A 20993-nucleotide genomic window follows, 5' to 3' on the forward strand; every position below is an offset into this window, starting at 1 on the left:
GAACATTAAAATGGTATAAAATACCGACAGGTTGTTAGGTAAGACACATATGCAACAGTTAGGTATCTTTATTATGAAACGTTTCGCCTACACAGTAGGCTTCTTCACTCAAGTACAGAAAAGTTGATAGAAGCAGAAGATACTTGAAGACGATGTAATCAGTCCATCACCCTTAAGGGTGATGGACTGGTGATGGACTGGTACAGACCTGCAATCAACTTCGACAACTTCCACTAGTGAGAGCGGCTGGTTTTGAGAAGGACCTGACGTCTCAACTTCTGAGTTCTTACCTCTCCTAGTGGCCTACGTCTCACCTCTTGGCGCTATAAAAAGCCCCATCCTGTCACTTCATCTCCATATTGTTTCATACTATGGAACAATGCTCTTCTCCAGACTGAGGGACTGACCACCTCAAAATTTTAAGGGTGATGGACTGATTACATCGTCTTCAAGTATCTTCTGCTTCTATCAACTTTTCTGTACTTGACTGAAGAAGCCTACTGTGTAGGCGAAACGTTTCATAATAAAGATACCTAACTGTTGCATATGTGTCTTACCTAACAACCTGTCGGTATTTTATACCATTTTAATGTTCAATCTGGTACCTGGATGACGGCACTCTGGCAGGTACTGAAGAGTCCCTCATGGAGGACCTACAACTGGTGAAAACACAGGGAGAAGACTTGGGACTCATCCTCAATCCCTCAAAGTGTGAAATCATCACAGCAAACCTGGAAATAATCAATGCTGTGCGAAGAATCCTCCCATAAGTCTCAACTACAACTCCGTCCAACAGTACCCTCTTGGGGGCACCGCTGGGTCATCAGGCCATCGATACTGTCCTCAGGGACAAATTGAATGACCTGATGAGAATGGAGGAGAGAATAAGCGATCTTGATGCCCATGATGCTCTGTATCTCCTCACAAGGTGCCTTACTATTCCAAGACTCACTTACTTCTTGAGGTGTGCACCCTCTTTTGACAACCCAACACTCGATGAATATGACGCACACCTGAGATCAACTTTTAAGAAGGCACTGAACCTGTCACTAGAGGATGAGCAATGGGATCAGGCAACCCTCCCAGTGCGACTGGGAGGTATAGGGGTGCGTAAAGCAACGCATGTTGCTTTACCTGCTTTTCTGTCTTCGAGTTTGGCTTCCGGTGCATTAGTCAAGAAGATAGTACCCGAACGCTTGAGAGACGTGGTAGGAGCTCAAGACCCCAGGTTTACTGAAGCAGCGATTCGGTGGGACACCCTTACAGACTCCTCCAGTAGACCAGCTCCTCCCAAACAGCACAAACAGTCCCACTGGGACAAACCATTCATGGAAAAAATCGCCAACACAATGCTCTCTAATGCTTCAGGAAAGAACAAAGCTTGTCTCCTGGCAGTGAAGGCACCACACTCAGGAGATTTCCTGTTAGCTGTTCCCAATTCCTCCCTGGGCACCCGTCTCGACCCACAGGCCATTCGGATTGGTGTTGCTCTTCGCCTAGCCGCCCCAATCCTCACCGAACATAGGTGTATTTGCGGCAGGGAGACAGCTGATCAATTCAGACTTCATGGTCTCGTGTGTCACACAGCAGAAGGGAAGTATGCCAGACATGAGGAGGTCAATGACATAATAAAGAGAAGCCTCGCCACAGCCCGTTGCCCAGCTCAACGGGAACCCCAAGTACAGAGGTCTGATGGAAGTCAAAAGCGTCCTGATGGAGCCACTATGCTACCCTGGAAGGATGGAAAGCAGATTGCCTGGGACTACACCTGTGCTGCCACATTGGCAGACACCTGCTTGCCATACTCTGTAGTGGAAGGGGGTGGAGCTGCCAGCCACAGGGAGACCCAGAAGATCCGAAAATATGAAGACCTTCCCCCTTGCTATAACTTCATTCCAATAGGGTCGGAGACCCTTGGAGCATGGGGCAAGTGTGCTCTAAAGTTCCTCAAAGAGCTAGGTGAAAAGCTCATCATAGAAACCAAGGACCACAGGGTGACCAGCTTCCTCTTTCAGAGACTCAGTGTTGCGATCCAGAGAGGAAATGCCTGCAGCATTCTGGTCACGCGGCCCACCGCCGGGGAGCTGGACGAAGTATTCGAGATGTAGCTCTGAGTCACCTATGTTGTTTTACTTTCTGTTGTATTTTTTTGTGAATGTTTGGCCAATGTATTTTGTCTTTAAATAAAACATACTTGAAATATAGGGGGTGGTAGGAGAAAATTCTCAAACAGCTCCAGGGAGAACCTTAAGTTTTCCCTGAAGTAAGTGTATTATTTTCTCTGAGGATGAGGGTCCCTATAACAGTTCTAGAGGTGGTACATCCCTATATATATATATATATATATATATATATATATATATATATATATATATATATATATATATATATATATATATATATATATATATATATATATATATATATATATATATATATATATATGAGATGGTTGGAGATAGGGTAACAAGAGAACGGATCAACAGTAGATCTATTGACCCATGCTAGGCAGGTCCTTCTCCAATTCAACGTTTCTCTCACACACATAGGAGCATATCAAAGAGTTGCAGAAGAGTAACGTTGTAACAGGACACATGCGCAACTAATGTGACATTTTTATTGTGGAAACGTTTCGCACACGTATCTTTAAAGATACCCAGATGTTGCACATGTGTCTAAATGCTGGAACTGTTATTCTTATCATCACTCAACGACCGACTGTCCCATGAAAGAAAGAAATTCCGTTCCAACTGTGGAAAAGGTCACGATTTCAGAGCCTGTTCCACCACCAGTGACACTCCAACCTGCCTCAACTGCAGTCAAATGCCCACTAAGGAAGTGCTAAGAAAATCAAAGCAATAGCTAATAAGAGCTGCCTCAAATCGCCAATATATTCCGCCACAACAAAACTACTGTCTTCCAGTTATGTACTGGAATTTGTATTGATAAAGCCACTGGATGGCGAAACGTCTACAATGAAGATACCCAGATGTTGCACATGTGTCTTAATTTCATCTTGTCGGTATTGTATACCATTCTTGCACGAGAGTCATCTCTATCCAGCACCTCCCTCTCTCCAGTTCCAGATGCAGCTTCCTTCAAGGTGTTGTATTGCATGGTGTCTGCGCACCTTGTGAATGCAGCCAACCCAGGCACATTCAACACTTCTATCAATAAACTATTCCGACTTTACAACTTGCCTGCCTTCATGTTCCCTAACTTCACACCTTCAGCTGACATCCTCAGGATTCTTCCTAACGTCGTTAACTTCAGTACTCCTGCCCACATGTCTCCTACCGCCCAAGCAACTCTTCCTGCACCTTCCATACTTCCGACATCACCGCTCATGCTGCCTCGACCACCGCCTCCCAGCCTGATGTTACACCACCAGTGCACCTCTCTACTGCTCCAGTCGACCCTTTGTCACCTGCTAGCACCATGGTAGACTCGTCTACTGAATACACGTCAGAAGAAGAAGATATTGACGACTCTAGCACATCAACATGGGAAACCTTTGCATTCTACACTGCTCCAACAAACACTTGACACCATAACCTGTACTGAACTCTACAAAGGCCTCGGTGCATGAACTGTCAAGTTTTCCTGCGAACAAGCACACCACTTCACAATCACCCAAGTTCTGGAATTCTTCAACCATCTACGATTCACCTCTGGAAAGAAGACAAAACTTTACCACCTCTCTAGGAGCAGCTTCAAGAAATTTGAGAATGGCTCTTCTACAGACCTGCCACCTTAATCATGTCAATATCACCACCAGTATGCTGCCCTCGGATGTTCTTACCTGCCTGCCCTGTCCTGCGACCTAACCTACTGTCAACTTGTCAAGATTGAAGACCTCCAACCTCCACAAGACCATCGCAGCTGTGCCCTCTCTTCCTGATTCTTAATTAAGTCTGTCCCACGATCGCCTCGCAGCTGGGTTAAGCTCTGGCACTTTCTCTACGACTGTGGAAGCTCCTCTCGACGCTATTCTTCGCCTGATTCATCTTCCCAGCTCACACCACATGGGGGTCTTACCTAAACTTTCTTGTCTCGTCTTGGTACACAGATTGACTGTCATGTAGGGGGGTATCGGAATGAATTGGATATAAGTGGGGAATATGGGAGTAAGGGATTATGTAGGCAGGGGAGAGGCAGGCGAGGTGGTAGGAGTGAGATGATTAGCGGAGATAGGTAATGACAGGTCATTGGTGACCACCACGACACTCTCATTAACTCTACACTACTCACTAACATATGCCTCGCCCATTCTTCACTCATATAAACATAATAAAATATAAGAAAAAATAACGGGGACAGTGAATATTACTATTCTACTCAAACACAGTTTATTATTAAGTCCTTGTACAATAATATATTTGGGAACAGGAGAACATTATTGGGGTTTAGATAAATGGGATGGTACATATAAGCAGTGAGACAGGGAACACAATCAACTTGACCAAAATGAATGTAACTTACAATATAGTACAGAGGACAGTTCACTACAGGAGCTAAGCCACAGGTCCCAAGACCTACACAGCACGAGTACTGCTCCAAGCCAGTACTCTGCCCAATGTCTCCAACAGTCTCCTCCAGAGACTTCAGCAGCCTTCTCCCGAGCCCTGCACCCCAGCAGCAGCTCCGCTCGAATCTCTGCTCAGGAGCTCTGCACCCCAGCAGCAGCTCCGCTCGAATCTCTTCTCAGGAGCTCTGCACCCCAGCAGCAGCTCTGCTCGAATCTCTCTACTCAGTTCTTCTTTGGGCTTATATCGTGGTCCAAGCACCCTCCACAACCACGTGTACGATCTGACGCCTGGATTTGACGCCGTCAAGAACAAAAGACCTCAGACGTGGGCGTGGCTACAGACGTTTGCCAAGGCAAGGTGTGACCATATAATTGGTTAAATTAGGTCTCCCCAGAGACCTCACAAGCCCAGCTGAACTACATCACATGACCGATTAAAGCAATACCCGGGCCCTGATGAACTTTTTACAAGGAGTTCTTAAGGAATACAAAATGGAACCTCTGTATCTTCTTTCCCCATTAAAGATAACTGTGAGAGGGGAGGACATGCTGTTGTGGATAATATTGTGTGCGTGTGTGTACGACTGGTGGTGGGGGGCTGTTTGCGTGTACTGAAGTGCTTGTTACCGAGGAATGCCGTCTTCAGCGCCGCCTACCTGCCACTCACTGGTAGGTGGTGAACAACACGAAGTCACAATACCGTGACTGGAACATTACACAAATAACCCACACACAGGAGAGAAAGTATGACGACGTCTTGAAACGACTTGGACCATTAACTAGTCACACTGTTAACACCATTAACTATTCACGGGAGAGATAGAGGGGATATGATAACGACATACAAAATACTGAGAAGAATCGACAAGGTGGACAGAGACAGGATGTTCCAGAGATTGGACACAGCAACAAGGGGACACAGTTGGAAGTTGAAGACACAGATGAATCACAGGTATGTTAGGAAGTGTTTCTTCAGTCACAGAGTAGTCAGGAAGTGGAATAGTTTGGGAATCGATGTAGTGGAGGCAGGAACCATACATAGCTTTAAGGAGAGGTATGATAAAGCTCATGGAGCAGGAAGAGTGACATAGTAGCGACCAGTGAAGAGGCGGGGCTAGGAGCTGTGACTCGACCCCTGCACTACAACTAGGTGAGTACAGTGTTAACACCATTAACTAGTCACAGTGTTAACACTGACCATCTACTATCAGTACTGATGGTAAGTCTCTTAGACTAAGAGACTGACCATCTACTATCAGTACTGATGGTAAGTCTCTTAGACTAAGAGACTGACCATCTGCTATCAGTACTGATGGTAAGTCTCTTAGACTAAGAGAATGACCATCTACTATCAGGGCTGAGAGACTGATGATTACCAAACTATTTCTTCCACTTTTACTGCCTCAAGTATTATGATCCTCTATGTACTCTACTGAAGACTCCTGTAGTGCAGACCAAACATTTTGACAATAACGACAGCAGTTGAGATGTATCGATAGTTTTCACATATCTACTTCTGCTCACTCTTCTGAACTAAACTGAAGAAGTCTACTGTGTAGGCGAAACGTTTCGGAATAATGTTGTCTAACTGTTGTATTACTTATCAAAGATAGCTATGCGTTACACATCACTCAATGTATTCCCTCTCCTTCCTTAAGATCATTCAGTAAAACAGAAATTATAATCGTACAAGAGAGCAATGTACAAATATATGTACGTATATGTATTTGAGGTTTCTTAATAGTTCTTGTTCTTATTTATTTACATTCGTCTCCAAGGGGATGTGGACAAGATTCGTCGCTTTGTAAGTGATGAGTGTTGTAAAAGGCAACTAAAATGCTGGGAGGAAGGAGCTAGTAACCCCTGTTTAAATGGCTCTGCCTCGGTGACCCTGCATCAGTGACCCCTGCCTCGGTGACCCTGCCTCGGTGACCCTGCCTAGGTGACCCTGCCTCGGTGACCCTGCCTAGGTGACCCTGCCTCAGTGGCTCTGCTTCGGTGACCCTGCCTAGGTGACCCTGCCTCAGTGGCTCTGCTTCGGTGACCCTGCCTCAGTGACCCTGCCTCGGTGACCCTGCCTCGGTGACCCTGCCTAGGTGACCCTGCCTCGGTGACCCTGCCTCGGTGACCCTGCCTCGGTGACCCTGCCTCAGTGACCCTGCCTCGGTGACCCTGCCTCGGTGACCCTGCCTCGGTGACCCTGCCTCAGTGACCCTGCCTCGGTGACCCTGCCTCAGTGACCCTGCCTAGGTGACCCTGCCTCAGTGACCCTGCCTCGGTGACCCTGCCTCAGTGACCCTGCCTCGGTGACCCTGCCTCGGTGACCCTGCCTAGGTGACCCTGCCTAGGTGACCCTGCCTAGGTGACCCTGCCTCGGTGACCCTGCCTCGGTGACCCTGCCTAGGTGACCTTGCCTCGGTGACCCTGCCTCGGTGACCCTGCCTAGGTGACCCTGCCTCGGTGACCCTGCCTAGGTGACCCTGCCTCGGTGACCCTGCCTAGGTGACCCTGCCTCGGTGACCCTGCCTCGGTGACCCTGCCTAGGTGACCCTTCCTGGGTAACCCTGCCTCGGTGACCCTGCCTAGGTGACCCTGCCTAGGTGACCCTGCCTCGGTGACCCTGCCTAGGTGACCCTGCCTCGGTGACCCTGCCTGGGTAACCCTGCCTCGGTGACCCTGCCTAGGTGACCCTGCCTCGGTGACCCTGCCTCGGTGACCCTGCCTAGGTGACCCTGCCTCGGTGACCCTGCCTCGGTGACCCTGCCTAGGTGACCCTGCCTCGGTGACCCTGCCTAGGTGACCCTGCCTCGGTGACCCTGCCTAGGTGACCCTGCCTAGGTGACCCTGCCTAGGTGACCCTGCCTAGGTGACCCTGCCTCGGTGACCCTGCCTAGGTGACCCTGCCTAGGTGACCCTACCTAGGTGACCCTGCCTCGGTGACCCTGCCTAGGTGACCCTGCCTCGGTGACCCTGCCTAGGTGACCCTGCCTCGGTGACCCTGCCTAGGTGACCCTGCCTAGGTGACCCTGCCTAGGTGACCCTGCCTAGATGACCCTGCCTAGGTGACCCTACCTAGGTGACCCTGCCTAGGTGACCCTGCCTCGGTGACCCTGCCTAGGTGACCCTGCCTAGGTGACCCTGCCTAGGTGACCCTACCTCGGTGACCCTGCCTAGGTGACCCTGCCTAGGTGACCCTGCCTAGGTGACCCTGCCTCGGTGACCCTGCCTCGGTGACCCTGCCTAGGTGACCCTGCCTAGGTGACCCTGCCTCGGTGACCCTGCCTAGGTGACCCTGCCTAGGTGACCCTGCCTAGGTGACCCTGCCTCGGTGACCCTGCCTACGTGACCCTGCCTAGGTGACCCTGCCTAGGTGACCCTGCCTAGGTGACTCTACCTAGGTGACCCTGAAACACAAACATTTTTCAGAGGAACTGACTGACTTGCAGCCAAATCAGTGTTCCCATCTCCGTAGTCCAGGGGGCGCCGCGCCCCAGCTCCAATGACAGCAACAACAAAAGCAGCCATGACTGATGGACACTTGTTACAAAATTCTATATGAACACGGGCTGGCTAACCACGTAATGGAGTCGCCCATCCACACACATAATGGAGTCGCTCATCCACACACATAATGGAGTCGCTCATCCACACACATAATGGAGTCGCCCATCCACACACATAATGGAGTCGCCCATCCACACAGTTATATAGGCGTCAGTGGATAGGGACGGGCAGCAGACGAGGGCATAGTCACTGGTAGGCGGGATTGCCCAGTGGAAGTAGGTCCTTCCCAAAAAATATAAACACATATGCAGTATAATGTGATCCTTTATTGACTACGTTTCGCCCACACAGTGGGCTTTTTCAAGTCACAAACAGAACTACCTGGGGTGGAAGGAACGCGAGTATTTATAGTCAGGTTCAGAATGCTGAGGTCAGGTGGAGAATGCTGCATCTGATGATGTACCGAGTGGGGTTATAGAGTCTAAAATCTTGGGTAGCTTGGAAAGGAGATTGGATAAGTTTGTGAGCAGACCTTCTGCAGTGTTCTTATGTGGGATAACGATGTAGAAGTTTCTTGGCAAGTGGTTCAGCTATGTTATAGAAGCCACTATTTTGGTTGAAGTTGTCGGATATAAAAATAAGTGATGATTCCAGGATTCTTCGGTATTGAGTGTTGTCTTCTGTGGCGATAAGTCTTGAGTTTCTGTAGTTTATCAAGTGGTTGTGTGAATTACGGTGTTGTACACAGGCATTCCTTGTGTCGTCAAACCTGCTTGCGTATTGGTGTTCTGAAATACGTGTTTGGAGGTCCCTTGATGTTTTGCCCATGTATAACTTGTTGCAGTCATTACAAGGGATTATGTATACCCCTGCAGAGGGTGGAAGCTTGTCCTGTCTATCACTGGTGATGTCCTTGATGGTCGTGGTTGTGGAGGTAGATACTTGAAATGAGGTATTGGAAAAGAAGTTGGAAACGTGTTTGGCAATGGAGTTGGTGGGGAGGACTATGTATCTCTTCTCGGCAGTGTCTTCTCTGGGTGTGTTGAAGATGTTTAATGCCCGTCGTCTGCAGTCTCTGATGAAGTGACGAGGATAGTGGAGTTTAGAAAATACTTGTTCAATTATCGTGCATTCTGCCTCAAGGAACTCATTGCTGCAGATTCTGAGTGGACGCAGGAAGAAGCCTATAATTACACCACATTTGGTTTTGGTGTCGTGGTGAGAGTAAAAGTGGAGAAGATCGTTTTGGTTGGTGGGTTTTCGATAGACTTTAAAACAAGTATTTTCTAAACTCCACTATCCTCGTCACTGAAATACGAGGGGGGGGTGTCCTCACCTCGCCTGAAGTATTCAGTCTGGTCTAGACTCGCTTGGTGGTTGGACGTATTCTAGACAAGACGAGCCTAAATCTCCCTTATTGGCTCTTGTTGGAAGATCGTCTGTTGTCTCATTATTATTGTAGGTTCTGTAGAACTCTGTTCACAGAACATTGTATAGACTTATTGATTTTCGACGTTGTACTGAGGTTGTGTGTCTCATAGACACTCTGAGTAACTCAGGTCCTGAGCTGTAGCTTCTGACCTAACTTGTAGTCGTATCTAACTTGTACTGATATCTGTGTTTTATCACAGTTGGGATTTTCTTATGCTGAACTTTGATTCAGTAGTATGGGAGTTTTGTGACTTTTGTGGAGGATCTGCTGATGGTCCCTACTTAGTGTCGTTATATTATCTCCTTGTTCCTGATTCTGTGTCGCAGTTGCTTGTTATATTACTATTGGGCTTAGCATTCTTTTTATTGTTCAACCAGACTGTTCTGATTGCCAGTTGGTCGAGAAGTTAGTTTATTTGAGGACTTTGTCAGTGACTTGTTTAAGTCTAGTCGAGTCTTGAGACATAGCGAACTACTTAGAGCACTTACACACATACACACTTGTACATATTTGTAATATCTTATTAAATGTTAATGCACCAGACGGTACTTAAGAATTATAAATGTGATATGTGCTTTCAGCACAATAATATTGTATACGAGAGAAGTGATTAATATTATTTTGATTATTGTGAGTAATTTAATTTAATTTGTTATACGCCTAGACAACTTAATTAATAAATTTATAAAATTTTAATTTCTCTAGTTAGTAGCCTACCAGTTGTAATCCTGAAGCACTATTGAATTATACTGAATTCTAATGGATAATTGGACAAGGATACTGACTACTTGTTACGAAAACCCAGTAACAGGCTGGATGCTAGAAGGGCAGTCCTTTCTAGTATTACCTGGAGATCTCTAAGCTTTTAGAATCGCGTTTTTTGTAACACAATCTAAAAATATAGTCTACTCATCCCTTCCATTCCTAACTTTCGTTACCTTATTATTGAACTCTAGACTTGTGAGACAGAATTTACCATCTTGAAAATCCGTGGTGGTTAATTTTTTTGTGAATCCATTCCTTTCCAGATGCTCCAATATTTTTCACCTGATAATCTTCTCAGTAACGTAATATACTCTGCATGTGACACAGGCCTGTAGTTCAGCGCCACCTGTCTGTCCACCTTTTTTAAATATTGGGACTACTTTCAGTGTTTTTCAAACCTCTGACAGCTGCCCTGTTTCAACTGATTTCCTAAAGACCTCGGCTTGTGGTTAAAAAGTTTCTCTTCTACCTCGTACAGAATCCAAGGGAGAGATTTAGTCTGGTCCCATTGCCTATGAGGTATCTAGTTCACTTAGCATTTTCTTCACATCGCCTCACTTTTTCAGCTCATCACAGACTTTCTGGTCACTCCTAGTGAGCTCCCCTCCTTCCTTCTTCAACCTTATTGTCTTCTTACCGATGGGGCTATACATCAACTTTGGCTTAAATTTAGCTTTTCATGTTATGTTATTCTCAAATTACCGTTCTTCCTCTCTTCTTACCGATGCATATTCGTTTCTGGCTCTTATGACTGCTTCCCTATTATCTTGTTTCCTTTACTTCCAGTATATCTTCCATGCTCTTGCAATTTAAGTTTTTGTCTCCCTGAACCTCAGAGTGAACCATGGTATCATTTGTTCCTTGTCTGAGGTGCTTCTGTTTCTGGCTATGAATTTCCTGGCGCTTTCCAGCAACATACTCCATTTAATTTGCTGTCTTTCCATCTAGCTTCCTTTCCCATTGCCTCTGCTTAGGAATTGCCTTATTACAACCAGAGTCTCCTCGTCTGAAATCAGGTTTCTCCCTTTGTATTCTGTATTCCTCGCCACTTCCACTTAGTTCCTCAAGGGAGGTTCCTTGAGGCTGATGAGGGGTTCTTGATCTAGGGAATTGGATATGTGCTCCAGTTCCCTGAATTAAGTCTGAAAGGTTTCCATCCCTCCCTCAGGTGCTGTATAATCCCTAAGGATTTAGCAATCCCCATAATAATAATAATAATAATCACATCCACAAGACAATGCCTGGTTGCTAGCACAAAGGGGCCTCTCATATTGAAATGTCCTCTACATCAGTGTCACTTAGCGTGAACACCAGGTCCAGCCTCGCTGGTTCATCACCTCAACTTTCCCTGTCTCCCTCACATGTTCACACAAGAAGTTTTCTATCCCCACCTCCAACAGGTTACCTCTCCATGTTTCCAGTCCTCCATGTTGCTCCAGACTACTTTGCCAGTCTACTGCCTTAGTGTTGAAGTCTCCCATGATCAAAAAGGCTATCTCTGTCTTGTTTGTGTTCTTGCATTCCTGCCTTCATGATGAATCAGACACATGTGCAACATCTAGGTATCTTTGTAGACGTTTTGCCAACCTCCTCCACCTTCTAGACTGAGGGACTGACTACCTTATCTTCCACCTCTCCAGTCTTCTGTATTGTATTCATAAAGCCACTGGTTGGCAAGTCAACTACAGAATAAAGACAGCCAGATGATGCACAAGTATCTATGTCCTCATTTTGTCGGTATTATTGTACTCACTTATTTGTGCTTGCCGGGGTCGATTCATAGCTCTTGGCCTCGCTTCTTCGTTAGTCGCTACTAGATCCACTCTCTCTCCCTGCTTCAGGAGCCTTATCGCACCTCACCTAGGTGTTGTAGTCACCTATGTGTGGTTGCAAGGGTCGATTCACAGCTCTTGATGTCGCTTCTTAGCTAGTCGCTACTAGATCCACTCTTCCTGCTTCAGGAGCCTTATCGTACCTCATCATAATGCTATGTATGGATCCTGCCTCTACTACACTCTCCTGTGTGTGTGTGTGTTCATATTACCTGGGGTATACCAGGAGAGGGTTTCGTTGCTCAACGCCCCAGCGGCCCAGTTTGAGACCAGACCTTGAATGTCAGTCCCAGAGTCTGCCAGCCACAGATTTTTTTCAGAGTTGGTAGATACTTTCCTTCACAAGGAGGCTTAAAACAGGTACACTAGACACCTGTGTTGTAAATAGTTTAAAATACCGACAAAGTTGTGGTAAATGGTTTAAAAAACCGACAAGTTGAAGATTGAGACGCTTATGCAACATATGGGAATCTTTATTGAGGAAACGTTTAGCCACACAGTGACTTCATCAGTCCAATACAAATCAGAAGGTTGTAAGGAGAGGAGGAGTTTGAGGCAATCAGTCCCTCAGCCATGTCGATTTTCAAAACCATTCATCACAACTGTCAGACACTGCAGCATCATGGGATCTTGTTACAAAGAATTCTTCAACACTTGTTCAACCTTTGGACGAAGACCTACTTCGACTAGTGGATGGTACCACTATGACCCCGCCTCCGCCTGCTTCACCTCCCTGACTACTTCGACTAGTGGATGATACCACTATGACCCCGCCTCCGCCTGCTTCACCTCACCTGACTACTTCGACTAGTGGATGGTACCACTATGACCCCGCCTCCGCCTGCTTCACCTCACCTGACTACTTCGACTAGTGGATGGTACCACTATGACCCCACCTCCTCCTGCTTCACCTCACCTGACTACTTCGACTAGTGGATGGTACCACTATGACCCCGCCTCCTCCTGCTTCACCTCACCTGACTACTTCGACTAGTGGATGGTACCACTATGACCCCGCCTCCTCCTGCTTCACCTCACCTGACTACTTCGACTAGTGGATGATACCACTATGACCCCGCCTCCGCCTGCTTCACCTCACCTGACTACTTCGACTAGTGGATGGTACCACTATGACCCCGCCTCCTCCTGCTTCACCTCACCTGACTACTTCGACTAGTGGATGATACCACTATGACCCCGCCTCCGCCTGCTTCACCTCACCTGACTACTTCGACTAGTGGATGGTACCACTATGACCCCGCCTCCTCCTGCTTCACCTCACCTGACTACTTCGACTAGTGGATGGTACCACTATGACCCCGCCTCCTCCTGCTTCACCTCACCTGACTACTTCGACTAGTGGATGGTACCACTATGACCCCGCCTCCTCCTGCTTCACCTCACCTGACTACTTCGACTAGTGGATGGTACCACTATGACCCCGCCTCCTCCTGCTTCACCTCACCTGACTACTTCGACTAGTGGATGGTACCACTATGACCCCGCCTCCTCCTGCTTCACCTCACCTGACTACTTCGACTAGTGGATGGTACCACTATGACCCCGCCTCCGCCTGCTTCACCTCACCTGACTACTTCGACTAGTGGATGGTACCACTATGACCCCGCCTCCGCCTGCTTCACCTCACCTGACTACTTCGACTAGTGGATGGTACCACTATGACCCCGCCTCCTCCTGCTTCACCTCACCTGACTACTTCGACTAGTGGATGGTACCACTATGACCCCGCCTCCTCCTGCTTCACCTCACCTGACTACTTCGACTAGTGGATGGTACCACTATGACCCCGCCTCCTCCTGCTTCACCTCACCTGACTACTTCGACTAGTGGATGGTACCACTATGACCCCGCCTCCTCCTGCTTCACCTCACCTGACTACTTCGACTAGTGGATGGTACCACTATGACCCCGCCTCCTCCTGCTTCACCTCACCTGACTACTTCGACTAGTGGATGGTACCACTATGACCCCGCCTCCTCCTGCTTCACCTCACCTGACTACTTCGACTAGTGGATGGTACCACTATGACCCCGCCTCCTCCTGCTTCACCTCACCTGACTACTTCGACTAGTGGATGGTACCACTATGACCCCGCCTCCGCCTGCTTCACCTCACCTGACTACTTCGACTAGTGGATGGTACCACTATGACCCCGCCTCCTCCTGCTTCACCTCACCTGACTACTTCGACTAGTGGATGGTACCACTATGACCCCGCCTCCTCCTGCTTCACCTCACCTGACTACTTCGACTAGTGGATGGTACCACTATGACCCCGCCTCCTCCTGCTTCACCTCACCTGACTACTTCGACTAGTGGATGGTACCACTATGACCCCGCCTCCTCCTGCTTCACCTCACCTGACTACTTCGACTAGTGGATGGTACCACTATGACCCCGCCTCCTCCTGCTTCACCTCACCTGACTACTTCGACTAGTGGATGGTACCACTATGACCCCGCCTCCTCCTGCTTCACCTCACCTGACTACTTCGACTAGTGGATGGTACCACTATGACCCCGCCTCCTCCTGCTTCACCTCACCTGACTACTTCGACTAGTGGATGGTACCACTATGACCCCGCCTCCTCCTGCTTCACCTCACCTGACTACTTCGACTAGTGGATGGTACCACTATGACCCCGCCTCCTCCTGCTTCACCTCACCTGACTACTTCGACTAGTGGATGGTACCACTATGACCCCGCCTCCTCCTGCTTCACCTCACCTGACTACTTCGACTAGTGGATGGTACCACTATGACCCCGCCTCCGCCTGCTTCACCTCACCTGACTACTTCGACTAGTGGATGGTACCACTATGACCCCGCCTCCTCCTGCTTCACCTCACCTGACTACTTCGACTAGTGGATGGTACCACTATGACCCCGCCTCCTCCTGCTTCACCTCACCTGACTACTTCGACTAGTGGATGGTACCACTATGACCCCGCCTCCTCCTGCTTCACCTCACCTGACTACTTCGACTAGTGGATGGTACCACTATGACCCCGCCTCCTCCTGCTTCACCTCACCTGACTACTTCGACTAGTGGATGGTACCACTATGACCCCGCCTCCTCCTGCTTCACCTCACCTGACTACTTCGACTAGTGGATGGTACCACTATGACCCCGCCTCCTCCTGCTTCACCTCACCTGACTACTTCGACTAGTGGATGGTACCACTATGACCCCGCCTCCTCCTGCTTCACCTCACCTGACTACTTCGACTAGTGGATGGTACCACTATGACCCCGCCTCCTCCTGCTTCACCTCACCTGACTACTTCGACTAGTGGATGGTACCACTATGACCCCGCCTCCGCCTGCTTCACCTCACCTGACTACTTCGACTAGTGGATGGTACCACTATGACCCCGCCTCCTCCTGCTTCACCTCACCTGACTACTTCGACTAGTGGATGGTACCACTATGACCCCGCCTCCTCCTGCTTCACCTCACCTGACTACTTCGACTAGTGGATGGTACCACTATGACCCCGCCTCCTCCTGCTTCACCTCACCTGACTACTTCGACTAGTGGATGGTACCACTATGACCCCGCCTCCTCCTGCTTCACCTCACCTGACTACTTCGACTAGTGGATGGTACCACTATGACCCCGCCTCCTCCTGCTTCACCTCACCTGACTACTTCGACTAGTGGATGGTACCACTATGACCCCGCCTCCTCCTGCTTCACCTCACCTGACTACTTCGACTAGTGGATGGTACCACTATGACCCCGCCTCCTCCTGCTTCACCTCACCTGACTACTTCGACTAGTGGATGGTACCACTATGACCCCGCCTCCTCCTGCTTCACCTCACCTGACTACTTCGACTAGTGGATGGTACCACTATGACCCCGCCTCCTCCTGCTTCACCTCACCTGACTACTTCGACTAGTGGATGGTACCACTATGACCCCGCCTCCTCCTGCTTCACCTCACCTGACTACTTCGACTAGTGGATGGTACCACTATGACCCCGCCTCCTCCTGCTTCACCTCACCTGACTACTTCGACTAGTGGATGGTACCACTATGACCCCGCCTCCTCCTGCTTCACCTCACCTGACTACTTCGACTAGTGGATGGTACCACTATGACCCCGCCTCCTCCTGCTTCACCTCACCTGACTACTTCGACTAGTGGATGGTACCACTATGACCCCGCCTCCTCCTGCTTCACCTCACCTGACTACTTCGACTAGTGGATGGTACCACTATGACCCCGCCTCCTCCTGCTTCACCTCACCTGACTACTTCGACTAGTGGATGGTACCACTATGACCCCGCCTCCTCCTGCTTCACCTCACCTGACTACTTCGACTAGTGGATGGTACCACTATGACCCCGCCTCCTCCTGCTTCACCTCACCTGACTACTTCGACTAGTGGATGGTACCACTATGACCCCGCCTCCTCCTGCTTCACCTCACCTGACTACTTCGACTAGTGGATGGTACCACTATGACCCCGCCTCCTCCTGCTTCACCTCACCTGACTACTTCGACTAGTGGATGGTACCACTATGACCCCGCCTCCTCCTGCTTCACCTCACCTGACTACTTCGACTAGTGGATGGTACCACTATGACCCCGCCTCCCTCCTGCTTCACCTCACCTGACTACTTCGACTAGTGGATGGTACCACTATGACCCCGCCTCCTCCTGCTTCACCTCACCTGACTACTTCGACTAGTGGATGGTACCACTATGACCCCGCCTCCTCCTGCTTCACCTCACCTGACTTTTTAGTCTAGTGGATGGTAGCACTATGACCCCGCCTCCTCCTGCTTCACCTCACCTGACTACTTCGACTAGTGGATGGTACCACTATGACCCCGCCTCCTCCTGCTTCACCTCACCTGACTACTTCGACTAGTGGATGGTACCACTATGACCCCGCCTCCTCCTGCTTCACCTCACCTGACTACTTCGACTAGTGGATGGTACCACTATGACCCCGCCTCCTCCTGCTTCACCTCACCTGACTACTTCGACTAGTGGATGGTACCACTATGACCCCGCCTCCTCCTGCTTCACCTCACCTGACTACTTCGACTAGTGGATGGTACCACTATGACCCCGCCTCCTCCTGCTTCACCTCACCTGACTACTTCGACTAGTGGATGGTACCACTATGACCCCGCCTCCTCCTGCTTCACCTCACCTGACTACTTCGACTAGTGGATGGTACCACTATGACCCCGCCTCCTCCTGCTTCACCTCACCTGACTACTTCGACTAGTGGATGGTACCACTATGACCCCGCCTCCTCCTGCTTCACCTCACCTGACTACTTCGACTAGTGGATGGTACCACTATGACCCCGCCTCCTCCTGCTTCACCTCACCTGACTACTTCGACTAGTGGATGGTACCACTATGACCCCGCCTCCTCCTGCTTCACCTCACCTGACTACTTCGACTAGTGGATGGTACCACTATGACCCCGCCTCCTCCTGCTTCACCTCACCTGACTACTTCGACTAGTGGATGGTACCACTATGACCCCGCCTCCTCCTGCTTCACCTCACCTGACTACTTCGACTAGTGGATGGTACCACTATGACCCCGCCTCCTCCTGCTTCACCTCACCTGACTACTTCGACTAGTGGATGGTACCACTATGACCCCGCCTCCTCCTGCTTCACCTCACCTGACTACTTCGACTAGTGGATGGTACCACTATGACCCCGCCTCCTCCTGCTTCACCTCACCTGACTACTTCGACTAGTGGATGGTACCACTATGACCCCGCCTCCTCCTGCTTCACCTCACCTGACTACTTCGACTAGTGGATGGTACCACTATGACCCCGCCTCCTCCTGCTTCACCTCACCTGACTACTTCGACTAGTGGATGGTACCACTATGACCCCGCCTCCTCCTGCTTCACCTCACCTGACTACTTCGACTAGTGGATGGTACCACTATGACCCCGCCTCCTCCTGCTTCACCTCACCTGACTACTTCGACTAGTGGATGGTACCACTATGACCCCGCCTCCTCCTGCTTCACCTCACCTGACTACTTCGACTAGTGGATGGTACCACTATGACCCCGCCTCCTCCTGCTTCACCTCACCTGACTACTTCGACTAGTGGATGGTACCACTATGACCCCGCCTCCTCCTGCTTCACCTCACCTGACTACTTCGACTAGTGGATGGTACCACTATGACCCCGCCTCCTCCTGCTTCACCTCACCTGACTACTTCGACTAGTGGATGGTACCACTATGACCCCGCCTCCTCCTGCTTCATCTCACCTGACTACTTCGACTAGTGGATGGTACCACTATGACCCCGCCTCCTCCTGCTTCACCTCACCTGACTACTTCGACTAGTGGATGGTACCACTATGACCCCGCCTCCTCCTGCTTCACCTCACCTGACTACTTCGACTAGTGGATGGTACCACTATGACCCCGCCTCCTCCTGCTTCACCTCACCTGACTACTTCGACTAGTGGATGGTACCACTATGACCCCGCCTCCTCCTGCTTCACCTCACCTGACTACTTCGACTAGTGGATGGTACCACTATGACCCCGCCTCCTCCTGCTTCACCTCACCTGACTACTTCGACTAGTGGATGGTACCACTATGACCCCGCCTCCTCCTGCTTCACCTCACCTGACTACTTCGACTAGTGGATGGTACCACTATGACCCCGCCTCCTCCTGCTTCACCTCACCTGACTACTTCGACTAGTGGATGGTACCACTATGACCCCGCCTCCTCCTGCTTAACCTCACCTGACTACTTCGACTAGTGGATGGTACCACTATGACCCCGCCTTCACCTGACTACTTCGACTAGTGGATGGTACCACTATGACCCCGCCTCCTCCTGCTTCACCTCACCTGACTACTTCGACTAGTGGATGGTACCACTATGACCCCGCCTCCTCCTGCTTCACCTCACCTGACTACTTCGACTAGTGGATGGTACCACTGTGACCCCGCCTCCTCCTGCTTCACCTCACCTGACTACTTCGACTAGTGGATGGTACCACTATGACCCCGCCTCCTCCTGCTTCACCTCACCTGACTACTTCGACTAGTGGATGGTACCACTATGACCCCGCCTCCTCCTGCTTCACCTCACCTGACTACTTCGACTAGTGGATGGTACCACTATGACCCCGCCTCCTCCTGCTTCACCTCACCTGACTACTTCGACTAGTGGATGGTACCACTATGACCCCGCCTCCTCCTGCTTCACCTCACCTGACTACTTCGACTAGTGGATGGTACCACTATGACCCCGCCTCCTCCTGCTTCACCTCACCTGACTACTTCGACTAGTGGATGGTACCACTATGACCCCGCCTCCTCCTGCTTCACCTCACCTGACTACTTCGACTAGTGGATGGTACCACTATGACCCCGCCTCCTCCTGCTTCACCTCACCTGACTACTTCGACTAGTGGATGGTACCACTATGACCCCGCCTCCTCCTGCTTCACCTCACCTGACTACTTCGACTAGTGGATGGTACCACTATGACCCCGCCTCCTCCTGCTTCACCTCACCTGACTACTTCGACTAGTGGATGGTACCACTATGACCCCGCCTCCTCCTGCTTCACCTCACCTGACTACTTCGACTAGTGGATGGTACCACTATGACCCCGCCTCCTCCTGCTTCACCTCACCTGACTACTTCGACTAGTGGATGGTACCACTATGACCCCGCCTCCTCCTGCTTCACCTCACCTGACTACTTCGACTAGTGGATGGTACCACTATGACCCCGCCTCCTCCTGCTTCACCTCACCTGACTACTTCGACTAGTGGATGGTACCACTATGACCCCGCCTCCTCCTGCTTCACCTCACCTGACTACTTCGACTAGTGGATGGTACCACTATGACCCCGCCTCCTCCTGCTTCACCTCACCTGACTACTTCGACTAGTGGATGGTACCACTATGACCCCGCCTCCTCCTGCTTCACCTCACCTGACTACTTCGACTAGTGGATGGTACCACTATGACCCCGCCTCCTCCTGCTTCACCTCACCTGACTACTTCGACTAGTGGATGGTACCACTATGACCCCGCCTCCTCCTGCTTCACCTCACCTGACTACTTCGACTAGTGGATGGTACCACTATGACCCCGCCTCCTCCTGCTTCACCTCACCTGACTACTTCGACTAGTGGATGGTACCACTATGACCCCGCCTCCTCCTGCTTCACCTCACCTGACTACTTCGACTAGTGGATGGTACCACTATGACCCCGCCTCCTCCTGCTTCACCTCACCTGACTACTTCGACTAGTGGATGGTACCACTATGACCCCGCCTCCTCCTGCTTCACCTCACCTGACTACTTCGACTAGTGGATGGTACCACTATGACCCCGCCTCCTCCTGCTTCACCTCACCTGACTACTTCGACTAGTGGATGGTACCACTATGACCCCGCCTCCTCCTGCTTCACCTCACCTGACTACTTCGACTAGTGGATGGTACCACTATGACCCCGCCTCCTCCTGCTTCACCTCACCTGACTACTTCGACTAGTGGATGGTACCACTATGACCCCGCCTCCTCCTGCTTCACCTCACCTGACTACTTCGACTAGTGGATGGTACCACTATGACCCCGCCTCCTCCTGCTTCACCTCACCTGACTACTTCGACTAGTGGATGGTACCACTATGACCCCGCCTCCTCCTGCTTCACCTCACCTGACTACTTCGACTAGTGGATGGTACCACTATGACCCCGCCTCCTCCTGCTTCACCTCACCTGACTACTTCGACTAGTGGATGGTACCACTATGACCCCGCCTCCTCCTGCTTCACCTCACCTGACTACTTCGACTAGTGGATGGTACCACTATGACCCCGCCTCCTCCTGCTTCACCTCACCTGACTACTTCGACTAGTGGATGGTACCACTATGACCC

Source organism: Cherax quadricarinatus, chromosome 100 (genome assembly GCF_038502225.1).
Source record: "Cherax quadricarinatus isolate ZL_2023a chromosome 100, ASM3850222v1, whole genome shotgun sequence".
Classification (NCBI taxonomy): Eukaryota; Metazoa; Arthropoda; class Malacostraca; order Decapoda; family Parastacidae; genus Cherax; species Cherax quadricarinatus.